Genomic DNA, 13,463 nt, shown 5'->3' with positions numbered 1-13,463 from the left:
ACGGAAGGATTACCTCATGAGAATAGGATACACCTCCAAATAGAAAAGAGAGCTTTTTAAAAATTTTCAGGAGACATTCAGCCTTAAAAAAGAAAGAAATTGGCCCGGTGCAATGGCTCACACCTGTAATCCCAACACTTTCAGAGGCCGAGGTGGGAGAACTGTTTGAGCTCAGGAGTTTGAGATCAGCCTGGGCAACATAGTGAGACCTTGTCTCTACTAAAAATTAAAAAAAAAAAAAAAAAAAATTCCCAGGTGCAGTGGCATGCGCCTGTAGCCCCAGCTACCTGAGAGGCTGAGGCAAAAGGATCGCTTGAGCCCGGGAGAGCAAGGCTGCAGTGAGCTATGACATACCATCGCACTCTCGCCTAGGCCACACAGATCCTGGAAAGAGGGAAAGAAAAGAAAAGAAGGAGAGAAAGGAAGGAAGGGGAAAGAGAGAGAAAGAAAGGAGGAAGGAGGAAGGAAGGAAGTAAGGAAGGGAGAAGGGAAGGGAAGGAAAGAAAGGAAGGAAGGAAGAAAAAGCAAGAAAGGAAGGAAGGAAGGAAAAGAAAGGAAGGAAGAAAGGAAATCCTGTCATAGGCAAGAGCATGCATGGACCTGGTGAAATAAACCAGACACAAAAAGACAAATACCGTATGATGTCACTTATACATGGTATCAAAAATAGTTGGCCGGGCAGGGTGGCTCACATCTGTAATCCCAGTACTTTGGGAGGCCAAGGTGGGAGGATCATTTGAACCCAGGAGTTCAAGACTAGCCTGGGCAACATAGTGAGACCCCACCTCTAAAAATAAAATATAGTAATAATAAAAATTAGCAGGGCCTGTGTTCCCAGGCTGAGGCGGGAGGATTGCTTGAAGCCAGGAGATTGAGGCTGCAGTGAGCCATGATCGTGCCACATGTACTCCAGCCTGGGCGACAGAGAGAGACCCTGTCTCAAAGAAAAGAAATTAGTCAAACTCATAGAAGCAGACGGTAGAACAGTGGTTGCCAGGGGCTGGGTAGGGAGGCAAAGATGAGGAGATGATGGTCAAAGAGTACAAAGTTTCAGTTGTAGGATAGATGAATGAGTTCTGGAGATTTACTATGAGGCATCATGCCTACTACTAGCAATGCTGTGCTATATAGTTAAAATTTCCCAAGAGGGTAGATCTTATATTGAATGTTCTTCACACACACACACACACACACACACACACAAATAATAATAATAACAACAATAATAATAATGATAGGGCAAGAGGAGAATTTAGGAGGTGATGGGTATGTCTATGGCATTGATGGTAGTAGGGTTGGCTTCACAGGTATATACTTAACCCACATTCATCAAGTTGTACACATTAAATATATACAGCTTTTTACATCTCAATCATACCTCAATAAAATGGTTAAAAAAAAAAACTTTTAGGAGAGAGCATACCCCATGTCCTCTGACAAAGGCTACAGACAGGCCCCTGAGTCCTCATCACCCCAGGACCTTCAGCCTATGGAAGAGTGAATGTCAATAATACAACCTGCAGCCTTCCAACCCTGTTGTAGCCCTTTGCATTTCCCAGAGTCCCATGAGGAGCTGCCTTACTGCCTGCTGTGTGACAGCAAGCAGGGAAGGAGACAGAGGTGAGCCCACAAGGCTCTGGGTTCGCAGGATGCCCAGGGATGAAGGATGAGGCAGATCAGAGAACTCCTCAAAGACAGAGGGCTTGCTCAGTAGGGGCAGTGGCGGGTGAGGGAGTCAGCCAGTGTGATTGGGAGACTAGTTACATGAGCAAATAAGTAAACATATTGAGGATAATGGTAGCCAGGTTTCTCACTGTGGGAGGAGGTCCTTGTAAGCATGGCAAGCTTGGGAAGGCTAGAAAGAACCCTGAGGTGGTAGACTGAAACTGGAGATATCAAAATGAACTCAGTTTAAAATATATAAATAAATAGAGAGAGAAAGAGAGATGGAGATATATAGTTATAGGTGCATGAGTATATAAAAATGTCTGTGCATATATGGATGTGTGTGCGTGTGTGTGTATTTTTCTAAATCTGTCCATTGAGAGGGCCTACAAGCAGTGACACCACAGTAGGAAGAAGCACACTAAGTGTGTAGATTGGTTTCCAAATACCATCTTCCACTCTAAAGAACCGGGATTTCTTGGAGAAATGGCTGATTCCAAGATTGGGGCAGGAAAAGTACAAGATAAGGGTGGAGCCTCTTGTTTGCCAGAAAGAAAGGAAGTGCTCAAAGAATGATGCAGACAAGTCAAAAGAATGCAGAAGACAGCCTGGAGGTGCTCCTGCAGGCCAAATTCGGGACTGTTTGAATGTCAAAGCAGATAATGACAGTAATGAGTTACAAACTCTTGAATAAAATTGGAACATATGAGTCATACTGATGACAGAGAGAAAGAGAGAGAGAGGAACCTCTTCCTTATAGTAGAATGCCAGCTCTTAATTGTAGAAGGGATAATGGAAGCAGAAAATCACTATTCGGCAGGGCGCCATGGCTCACACCTGTAATCCCAACACTTTGGGAGGCCGAAGTGGGTGGATCACTTGAGCATGAAGTTTGAGGCCAGCCTGGGTAACACAGCGAGACCCTGTCTCTACAAAAATTAGCTGGGTGTAGTGGCACGAGCCTGTGGTCCCAGCTATTTGGGAAGCTGAGGTGGGAGGATCACCTGAGCCTGGGAGGTGGAGGTTGCAGTGAGCTATTATCATGCCATTGCACCCCAGCCTGGGCGACAGAGTGAGATCCTGTCTCAAAAAAAAAAAAAAACCCACCAAAAAAAATCACCATTTGGTGCCATCAGAGTTGCGGCTAATTCAGGCAGAAGTTTTCAATAGAGGCTAAGGCTGATGAGTAGAGGAAGTTTGATGAAGAACTGGTATCAATGCAATCTTGGGATATATTTTTGGAAAAACCTTCTGAATTATAGAAGGGGAAATGATAATGTTATGGTAGAAAAATCTGGCAGACAACAAAATCAGTCCCCCGTTGTGTAGCTGTGAGAATGGCACGGCTCCATTCCCAGGGCACTCCTGCCGAGAAAACAAGACCCAAGTTTGATCATGAGGAAACACCAGACAGACCCACGTGAAAAGGTAAAGCCTGTGCTGTCTAAGACAGTGGAGAACAAGAAAGACAAGGAAAGGCCAAGAAACTGTTCCGGATTGGGGGATGGGGTGGAAGGATCATGCTGACAACACATGGAAACCAAATTCCATGTATGTTCGTGAGGGAAATGTTTCTAGCAGCTTTATCACCCAAACTGGAAATGACCCAGGTGTCCTTCAGCAAGTGAGTTGATAAACAAACCGCGTTACATCTGCACAGTGGAATACCATTTGGCAACAAAAAGGAACAGACTATTGACTCATGCAACAGCAAGGCTAAGTGAAAGAAGACAGAAAGCTCCATATTGTAGGATTCCATTGACCTATTTTGAACTCCTTCCTCTGACGGTGAGAAAGCTGGCTCTCATGATGGTTCCTTATTTGTTCAATCCTAATATGCTGAACATTATAATGTAATGTAGTTTCAGAATTGCTAACCCATATTGTGTGAGAAACAAATTTACCCACTAAAGCGGGGGTCCCCAGCCCCCAGGCTGCTGCAGACTGTTAGGAACTCGGGCCGCACAGCAGGAGGTGAGTGGCTGGCAGTGAGTGAAGCTTCATCTATATTTACAGCCTCTGCCCATTGCTCACATTATCACTCAAGTTCGGCCTCCTGTCAGATCAGCGGCGGCGTTAGATTCTCATAGGCATGCGAACCCTATTGTGAACTGCACATGTGAGTGAGTGATCTAGGTTGCACGCTCCTTATAAGACTCTAACTAGGCCGGAAGCGGTGGCTCATGCCTGTAATCCCAGTACTTTGGGAGGCTGAGGCAGGCAGATTACCTGAAGTCAGGAGTTTGAGACCAGCCTGGCCAACATGGTGAAACCCCATCTCTACTAAAAATACAAAAATTAGCCAGGTGTGGTGGCACATGCCTGTAATCCCAGCTACTCGGGAGGCTCAGGCAAGAGAATTGCTTGAGCCTGGGAGATGGAGGTTGCAGTGAGCCGAGATGGTGCCACTGCACTCCAGCCTAGGTGACAGAGCAAGACTCTGTCTCAAAAAAAAAAAAAAAAAAAAAAAAAAAAAGGTTACTCTAATGCCTGATGATCTAAGGTGGAAGAGTTTCATCCCGAAACCATCAACATCATCCCCGCCACCCCACCCTCCATCTGTGGAAAGACTGTCTTCCAAGAAACCAGTTCCTGGTGCCAAAAAGGTTGGGGACGACTGAATTAAAGCACAGCTTTTATGCACTTCTTTTGGTCTTTAGCCAATCAGTATAGTTTCCCAAATCTACTGAGGTGAGCTCTTTCTTCTCCATTCCCTTCAGTATAGTACAGTTAGATTCATTTGTCACAGTCTGCATTCCAACCTGGGTTCCCCTGACATTCAATTGATTTTTTTCCTTTGCATACAGTGAAACTCACTCTTTGTGGCATACCTTTCTATGAGTTTTGACAAATGCACAGGGTAATGTATCCTCCAACATCGAGTCACCTCTCGTGCTGTTCCTCTGTAGTGAAACCTTCCCCCAAGCCCTAATTGGCCCCACTGAATTGTTTACTAATCTGCCAAGCACGCTTTGGCAGCATCTGCACTTTCTTTTTCTTTTCTTTTTTTTTTTTTTTTTTTGAGACAGGATGTCGCTCTGTCATCCACACTGGAGTGCAGTGGCAAGATCATAGTTCACTGCAGCCTTGAACTCCTCAGCTCAACCGATCCTCCTGCCTCAGCCTCACGAGTCAGTAGGACTATAAGCTGCTGCACCATGCCCAGCTAATTTTTAAAATTTGTTGTAGAGACGTGATCTCTCTATGTTGCCCAGGCTGGTCTAAAGTGATCCTCCTGCCTTGGCCTCCCAAAGTGCTGGGATTATAGGCATGAGCCACTGTGCTCTGCCCTGCACATTTTGATATGCTGTATTTTTGTTTTCATTCAGCTGGGCGCAAACTGTTTTAAAATTTCCCTTTAGTCCTCTTTGATCCATGGGTTATGTAGAAGTGTGTAGTTTATATTTTGGGATTTCCCAGAAATCTTTCTGTTACTGATTTACGGTTTAATTTTGTCATGGTACACTTTGCATGAAATTTGCTGAGGTTTATTTTATGGCCCAAAATGTGGTCTCTCTTAATAAACATTTCATGTGTACCTGAAAAGAAAGTGCATCGTACTACTATTGAATAGAATGTTCAATGCATGCCAATTAAGTCTAGTTATTTGATAGTGTTGTTTACATTTTCTGTATTTTTACTGATTTTTATGGCCTATTTTATCAACTTACTGAGAGAAGAATATTGAAGTCTTGATCTATAATTGTGAACTTGTCTTTTATTTTTCTGTTCTAACAGTTTTTGTCTCAAGTATTTCGAAGCTCTATTTTTACATGCTTGCACATTCAAAACTATTTTATCTTTTTGGAGAATTGATCCCTTTATCACTATACGATGTCCTCCTTATGGCTGCTAATATTCCTTGCCTGGGAGTCTACTTCATCTAATATTAAAATAGCTACCAGCTTTCTTTTGGTGTGTGTTACATAGCTTTCTCTGTCCTTTTACTTTTAACCTTCCTGCCTTTACATTTTTAAAAAAGATTTATTGTAGATTGCATACAGTTTTGTCCATTTTTAAAGCTTATCTGACAATCTCTGACTTTTAACTGATGTGTTTAGACTGACTGTCCACATTTACTGTGATTATTGCTATAGCTGCATTAACATCTACCATATTGATCACTGTTTTCTATTTGTTCCATCTGCTCTCTGCGTCTTTCCTTCATTTATTCTGCCTTTTGTGGGGGTTATTGATCATTTTTTATGATTCAATTTTATCATCTCTATTATCTTATACATATATATCATATTTATAACGTATAAAAACATCTTTTCAAGAAATTTTAGTGGTTGCCCTAATAGTCATAATATGCTTCTACGATTAACTGAAATCCAACTGCAAATAACATTATACTGCTTTGTGTGTAGTGTAAGGATCTTACAACAGGTCCTTCCAATATCTCCCTCCTGTCTTTTCTGATATTGTTGTCATACAGTTTACTTTTATATATGTTATAAACCTACAATCTATTGCCACTATTTTCGCTTTATCTTTTAGAGAAACTAAAATTTGTAAAAAAATTGATTGTCTTATCTTCTTTTATTCCATTTCCAGTGTGCTTCATTTCTTTGTGCAGACTCAAGTTTCAGTCTGATATCACATTCCTTCTGCTTGGAGAATATTCTTTAACATTTCTTGTAGAGCTGGTCTGCTGGCAATGCATTCCTTCAGTTTTCATTTGTCTGGGAAAGGTTTTTTACCTCTTTTGTATTGTGAAGGATATTTTCACTGAGTATAGAATTTTGGGTTGCCAGAGATTTTTGTCTTGTTTTGTTTCATTTTCACTTTAAAGAAAATCAGACCATTTTCTTTTGGCTTCTGTGGTTTCCGATGAGAAGTTTACTGTAATTCTTATTTTTGTGTAGGATATAATAAATTCCTCTTCAAAGATTTAAGCCTGTTAATTTCCTTTAAAATTCAAGAGGGAGAAAATTGTTAAGTACAATGAGTTCTGAGTTCCTCTCCAAAGAACCAATGTATCAATATGTTCAGCTCCTCTGTTCTTGTTCTCCATTTTAAAGTTTGATTTCCTCATTCTTTATGTCTTCTTGCCCCTAGTTTCAGTAAACAACCCCCTCCTAGCCTCTATCACCTGCTCTGTTCTTAGTCACCTGCTTTGTCCTTAGTTATCCTTAGTCACCTGCTCTGCAACCATCCCTTCTGCCAAAACTACTCACACTGCTACTCTGGTTCATACCCTCTCGCTCTCTTTAAAATAGCCAATCAGAATTAGCTTAGACTGTGTGATCCAATCCCAGCCAACAGGGGAAAGACACAGCAGTAGGGACGAGCTACATTAGGAATAAGACCCCCTCCCCTTCCCTCCCCTTCCCTTCCATTCCCCTCCCTTGTCCGGCGTGCTCTCACCATTGCTCTATCCACAAGACATACCCTTCTATAGAAGTAAACTGCCTTGCTGAGAAAACTTTTGCCTGAGTGCCATTTTCACTTGGTGGAAGCAAGCATTTACTTCCAACATTTGTTTCTCTGTATGGAATACAGTTGACCCTTGAACAACATGAGTCTGAACTTTGAGGGTCCACTTACACCCAGATTTTAAAAATACACACAGTTTACTCTCCATGTGGGTAGGTTCCACATCCAGAACTAAACACATTATGTGAAATAGGGTATTGGCTGGATGTAAAGCCCGCCTAGATGGAGGGCTCACATTTCCTATCAGTTGGTTCCACCAGGACTTAGGACTATGTAGATTTAGTATCTGTGGGGGAACCAAGCCCCCTGTGGATACTGAGGGACAACTGTGTTTCTTTCTTCTCTTGCTCCTTCAAGATGTCTTCTTTTTGTTTTGTTTTCAGCAGCAGGAACTTAAACTGTGTAGGTAGTGCATCGTGTGTGTGTGTGTGTGTGTGTGTGTGCGCGCTCGTGTTAGTGTATCCTGCTTTCTGCTCGCTGAGTTTCTTGGATCTGAGGTTTGATGGCTGTCATTAATTCTGAGAAATTCTTGGCTGTTATTTCCTCAAATATTTCTCCTATCCCATTTCTTCCCTTCTCCTGGGATTCCAGCTATGTATGTATGTATGTTTCAAGCTCATGTTTTAGTATTGATTTTAACATCTAAATAAAATGGCAGCAAATAGAATCTATCTTGTATTAAAAGAATAATAAAACCTTACTAAGGCTGGGCACGGTGGCTCACTCCTGTAATCCCAGCACTTGGGGAGGCTGAGGTGAGCAGATCACCTGAGGTCAGGTGTTCGAGACCAGCCTGGCCAACATAGTGAAACCCCGTCTCTACTAAAATTAGCCAGGTGTGGTGGTGCATGCCTGTAATCCCAGCTACTTGGGAGGCTGAGGCAGGAGAATGGCTTGAACCCTGGTGGCAGAGGTTGCAGTGAGCTGAGATCGTGCCACTGCACTGCAGCCTGGGTGACCGAGAGAGACTCCATCTCAAAAAAAAAAAAAAAAAACCCAAAAAACAAAATACAAAACAACAAAACAAACCTTACTAAATGTCAGTATTAAAGAAAGCAAGAATAATTGAAGATTACAAATTACATAACTACAATTCACATGCTAATTAGTCAAGAGGAAAATATCCTATGATGCACCACTGCACTCCAGCCTGGGTGACAGGGAGAGACCCCATCTCAAAAAGAAAAAGGAAAACAAAAGTATAAAGAAAGCTTGAAATTAAAAGAATGAAAGAGAAATATACCATATAAGTACTAACAAAAGAAAGCTGATGAGCTATATTAATGTTAGTCAAATGGACTTTAAACCAAAAACTGTTGCTAAAAAGACAAAGGACCACTGTGGAATGATAAAATGTTCAATTCACCAGGAACATAAAAAAAAAACTCAAATGTATAGTAGTCTCAATCTATATAAAGCAAAATTGACAGAACTGCATATGGACAAAGTAATAATCACAGAAGGTGATTTTAATGCCTTTCTGTAATTGATATAGTATGCAGACCAGATCAGTAAGGATATAGAATATTTAAACATGATTAACAAACTTGATTTAATAGACCACAGGCAGAGAACACTACACCCAACAATTGCGGAATATGCTTTAATTTTAAGTACATAGGGAAATTTACAAGTAAAAAATGGCCAGATTATGAGCAATAAAGCAAGTTTCAGCAAATTTCAATCACTGAATTGCATGTAGCAATATTCAAATCTAGATCGCAATGCACTTAAGCTATAAATCAAACAAAAAATCACTAGGCCGTGGGATTCAGTGAGATTCAGACATCAAAGTGATTGTAAATCAGGAGAGTGCGAGCATCCCCGAAAATCCTCAGGCATGACAGGAGTAGCCTAGGGGCTTGAGTCACTTCATTTAGATAATAAAAGAAACAGTGACCTTAGAAGGTTACAGAACTTGACACCCTCAGATTACACATGAACAAATGAATTGTTAAATGAAAAGCAGTTGAAGTGCTTGTTTCAATGAAGTGGGTTGTTTTTGGTGGGGATGGCGGCAGGGATGGACAGACAGGCCCCAAAATTACTTTAGTTCTGTATTATTGGAATCTTTATGAACAATATTTTTGTAATACATATTTAAACATTTTTAATGTTTTTTTAACGTTTAATGTTTTAACATTTTTAATGTTCATTTTTAATGAACATTAAAAATTCATTTAAATGTTCATTGAGTTTAATTCAGTTGGTGCCTTGTTAAATGTAAGAGACAAAGAGTTAGAGATGACTATGAGGACTTGAACCTGGCTGCCCTGGAATACTGTGGTGATAAGGACAGAAACCAGGACTTCAGGAGCAAGAGCCCTCAGGAGAAGTCAATAAGTTAGCTGATACAGGATGTTCCCCTATTCCCTGACATGACCCACCTACTTGGGAGGCTGAGGCAGAAGAATTGCTTGACCTTAGGAGGAAGAGGTTGCTGTGAGCCAAGATTGGGCCACTGCACTCCAGCTTGGGTGACAGAGTGAGACTCCGTCTCTAAATAAATAAATAAAGTAAAACAAATAAAAATGAGGGAGCTTTGGAACCTGATTCTATGGACAGAACAGAATCTAGGCAGGAACCCTCCCTCCCACAGACAGCCCAGAAGAGATTGAAGATTATAGGACCTAGTTGGAGTCAGGATGGCATGGGCTAAGGAGGAGCAGGAGAGATTCTGAGGCGTGGGTGATGGCATGGCTGGGATTGAACTAGGGAGCAGGAGAGGCTGCCCAGGACTCGCTGACCTGAGGGCTGAGGAGAAGGTGTGGGAAGAGTAGAGCAGAGGAGCCTAGAGAAGCAGCCCCAGTGTGGGGTGGGGGTAAGAGGAGGCAGAGACGGTGCAGGAGCTGTCTCAGTGCCACCAAAGTCCACAGAGAAGTACTGGGGAGGTCAACACTCCTCCAGTGTTGTGGTTCTCAACCCTGTCAGACCCAAGTCCTCTTTTTACGACAAATATTTTGTCACACCGTTTCACCAGCCTGAAATAAAATTCATAATGATTGTAACCTACCTATACATATAAATTTTAAAAATCGATATCCTGCCCCCACTGTAATATACAAGGAAAATATAAAACAACGCATGTCAATATGTAAATGCTTGTGCACGACGTCATTCGAAGCCATGAAATATAGAATCAGAAGCTTGTACCCAGAACGCAGTAGTTACAGAAATAGACCCATAAAGGTGTATTGAATTTACTACTCCAAAACGGTAAAGATCCACTACAGATTGGCAAATGGGGCTCAAAATAGTCAGTCGGGGTGGGGTGGCGTTATTATGAATCAATGAAATGCTAGGGTTAGTCCGCTCCGCCAGGGGGCTGGGAGAGGCACAGCCAATCCGGTGGGGTCCTAAATGCGGCCACATCTTAGCTTCCGAGATCAGACGAGATCGGGCGCATTCAGGCTGGTATGGCAGTGGCGCCTGGTGTTGCAGTTGCAGATCCCCATCCTCTCGGGCTGTAGCGGGGGCGCAGGCGGGCGGAAAAGAGTGAGCGGAATCAGGGGGCAGTTGGAAAGCACGGCGACAAAAGGGGGAAAGAGGGAGGAGCGGGAAGCCAAAAGCCTACAGGACCTGGTATTCCCAGGCGGTCTCCCATCCAACTACTAACCAGGCCGGACCGTGCTTTGCTTTTGATATCAGACCAGATTGGGCACTTTCAGGGTGGTATGGCAGTGGCGCCTGGTGCTGCAGTGGCGGACCCCCACCAGGAGGTCCCGGGCTGCGACGGAGTAAAAGGGGGAGCAGAGTTAGGGGGCGGTTGAAAAGCGCGGCGACAAAAGGGAAGAGGGAGGGAGCGGTTAGCCAAAAGCCTACAGCACCTGGTATTTCCAGGCGATCTCCCATCCAAGTACTAACCAGGCCCGACCCTGCTTAGCTTCCGAGATGAGACCAGATCGGGCGCGTTCAGGGTGCATAGATGCCGGCAGTGGCGCCGGGCTGCCCCAAGAATCCGGCCCAGCCACGCCCGCAGGGTTGTCCGCTCTGCTTACATGGCCAGGTGAAGAAATTGAGGTCTTGAGGCTGGCTGTGATTCATGGGACCACTGGCAATGATTCCAGCAGTCTCTGGTTACTTGGCGCCCATTTCCTTGGCTTGATCTGGGGAGAACTGCAGGGAGAATTCTGGACCCAGGGGAGCTGCCCTGCAGGAGCGGCCTGTCTTTTCCTGCTGGCTTTGCCCTTCCCTCCAAGCCCCACTCAGAGTGAATCCCAACTAAAACCAGGGTTGTGTAGGGTATCTGAACCCCACTTATTAAATAGGTTTTACTGTCCTAGGAACAACTTTGTAATGATTTTCCAAACTGTGAACAACTTTTGGTTTAGCACCAAAAAGAAACAAACAAACAAACAAAACACACGCACAAACCCCAAAGTACCATCTTCCGTTGATTTACATGATGGTTAAATTCCTGGACAATTGTGTGTTTATTAAAACTGGGTGAGTGGGTTGGGGGAGTTAGGGTCTAGACTCAAGTAGCTGTAAACATGTTCTTCACCTGCCGGAATGGTCAGAATGGCATAAGAAGATCATTATTTATTCTCTGTAGGGCTTCCAGCATCATGGCCCTCAACTGCTAGAATGCCGTTAGTGCCCTCCAGCCGCGGTGACTCCCCAGACACCCCATCATTTAAGAAATTCCAAACACCTCCTATGGTGGAGTTCTGCCCACTGGGACTCATTGACCTAGAATCTTTTTTCTTTTTTTTGAGACAGGGTCTTGTTCTATTGCCCAGGAGGCTGGTTTTGAACTCCTGACCTCAAGTGATCCTCCTGCCTCAGCCTCCCAGACTGCTAGGATTATAGGCGTGAGCCACCACACCTGGCCTGACTTAGAATGTTAGACCTGAAAAAAGTTAATAATCTTGTCACACATCTCAGTCCAGACAAAAAACTGTGTTGACAGAGAGACTAGAGAACTAGAGAAAGTTGATACAAAGACACATCTAAAATGGCCAAGAGGACGTAGAGATTATGGGACAGATTAGAAAAATGAGACAGGAGGGGCAGCGGACAGTTTCAAAACACAATGGACAAAAAGGTGTATAGAAGTTCCACAGAAGCAGCCAGGCACCGTGGCTCACGCTTGTAATTCCAGCATCTTGGGAGGCTGAGGCAGGAGGATCACTTTGAGCCCAGGAGTTCGAGACCAGCTTGGGCAACATAGCAAGACCTCACCTCTACAAATAATAATATTTTAAAAAATTAGCCAGGCATCTTTTCGTACCTGCAGTCCCAGCTACATAGGAGGCTGAGGTGGGAGAATAGCTTCAGCCCAGGCATTCGAGACTGCAGTGAGCCATGATTGTGCCACTGCACTCCAGCCTGGGTGATAGAGTGAGACCTTGTCAAAAAAAAAAAAAAAGGAAGGAAGGAAGGCAGGCAGGGAGGAAGGGAGGGAAATTCCACACAAGTATCTACACTTCCTTGGGAGTATGTCTTAAAACCTGAAAAATATTATTTTGCACAATGTGTAGTATAGGTATGGAATTTATTCTACTGGAGGAAAAGGAAATAAATAAAATAATATATGGCTGGGCATGGTGGCTCACACCTGTAATCTCAACACTTTGGGAGGCCGAGGCGGACAGATCACTTGAGGCCAGGTGTTCAAGACCAGCTTGGCCAACATGATGAAACCCTGTCTCTACAGAAAAAAAAAAACTACAAAAATTAGCCAGGCATGGTGGCCCACACCTGTAATCGCAGCTACTGGGATGGCTGAGGCATAAGAATCACTTGAACCTGGGAGGAGGAGGAGGCTGCAGTGAGGCGAGATCACACCACTGTACTCCAGCCTGGGCAACAGAGCAAGACTCCGTCTCAAAGAAAAAGAATAAAAATAAAATTTAAAAATGTTCAGGTGGACTTGGGCAGTGGTGTAATCTATACTTCTCCTTGTGGTGACCGTGAAGATGCTGTATTCAGACCTCCAGCTGCAGGGAGGCCCATTCTGGAGAGACGCAGATTCCTCTAATGTGCACTGGATTTAAGGGTTCCTTGTCAGTCTGCTGAAACTTTCTTGGAACTGTGCTGCAGCCTGAGACTCTCATACCCAGTCCTCCTTGATTTCCCATTGGTCAAATCCAACCAAAGCTGGACAGCGTGCGCCTCCCTTGACACAGTCCATAGAGGTTCCCAACCTCTGGGGCAGAGAGCTGGATGGTAGAGGGTGGAGAGTGGCTTGGCCTGGCCTGGGGTGGGATGGGGGCAGGAGCTTAGAAAACACCCAGCATATTACCAAAGACTTGGTTTGGCCTGCAAGGATAGTAACATCTTTTTCTTTAAAGGTTAGACGTAGTAAATAGAGTTCCTTAAGCCCTTGTTGATTGGTTTCTCATTGTTTGCAGCTA

General features: G+C 43.6%; 1 pseudogene; it reads right to left on the bottom strand.

Moving 5' to 3' along the window:
- Positions 1 to 10,919: 10,919 nt before the first annotated feature.
- Positions 10,920 to 11,037, bottom strand: LOC129041850 (5S ribosomal RNA; annotated as a pseudogene).
- Between the last annotated feature and the right edge of the window lie 2,426 nt (positions 11,038 to 13,463).

This window comes from Pongo pygmaeus, chromosome 6 (assembly GCF_028885625.2).
Source record: "Pongo pygmaeus isolate AG05252 chromosome 6, NHGRI_mPonPyg2-v2.0_pri, whole genome shotgun sequence".
NCBI lineage: Eukaryota > Metazoa > Chordata > Mammalia > Primates > Hominidae > Pongo > Pongo pygmaeus.
This window is presented reverse-complemented; position numbering and strand designations above follow the sequence as displayed.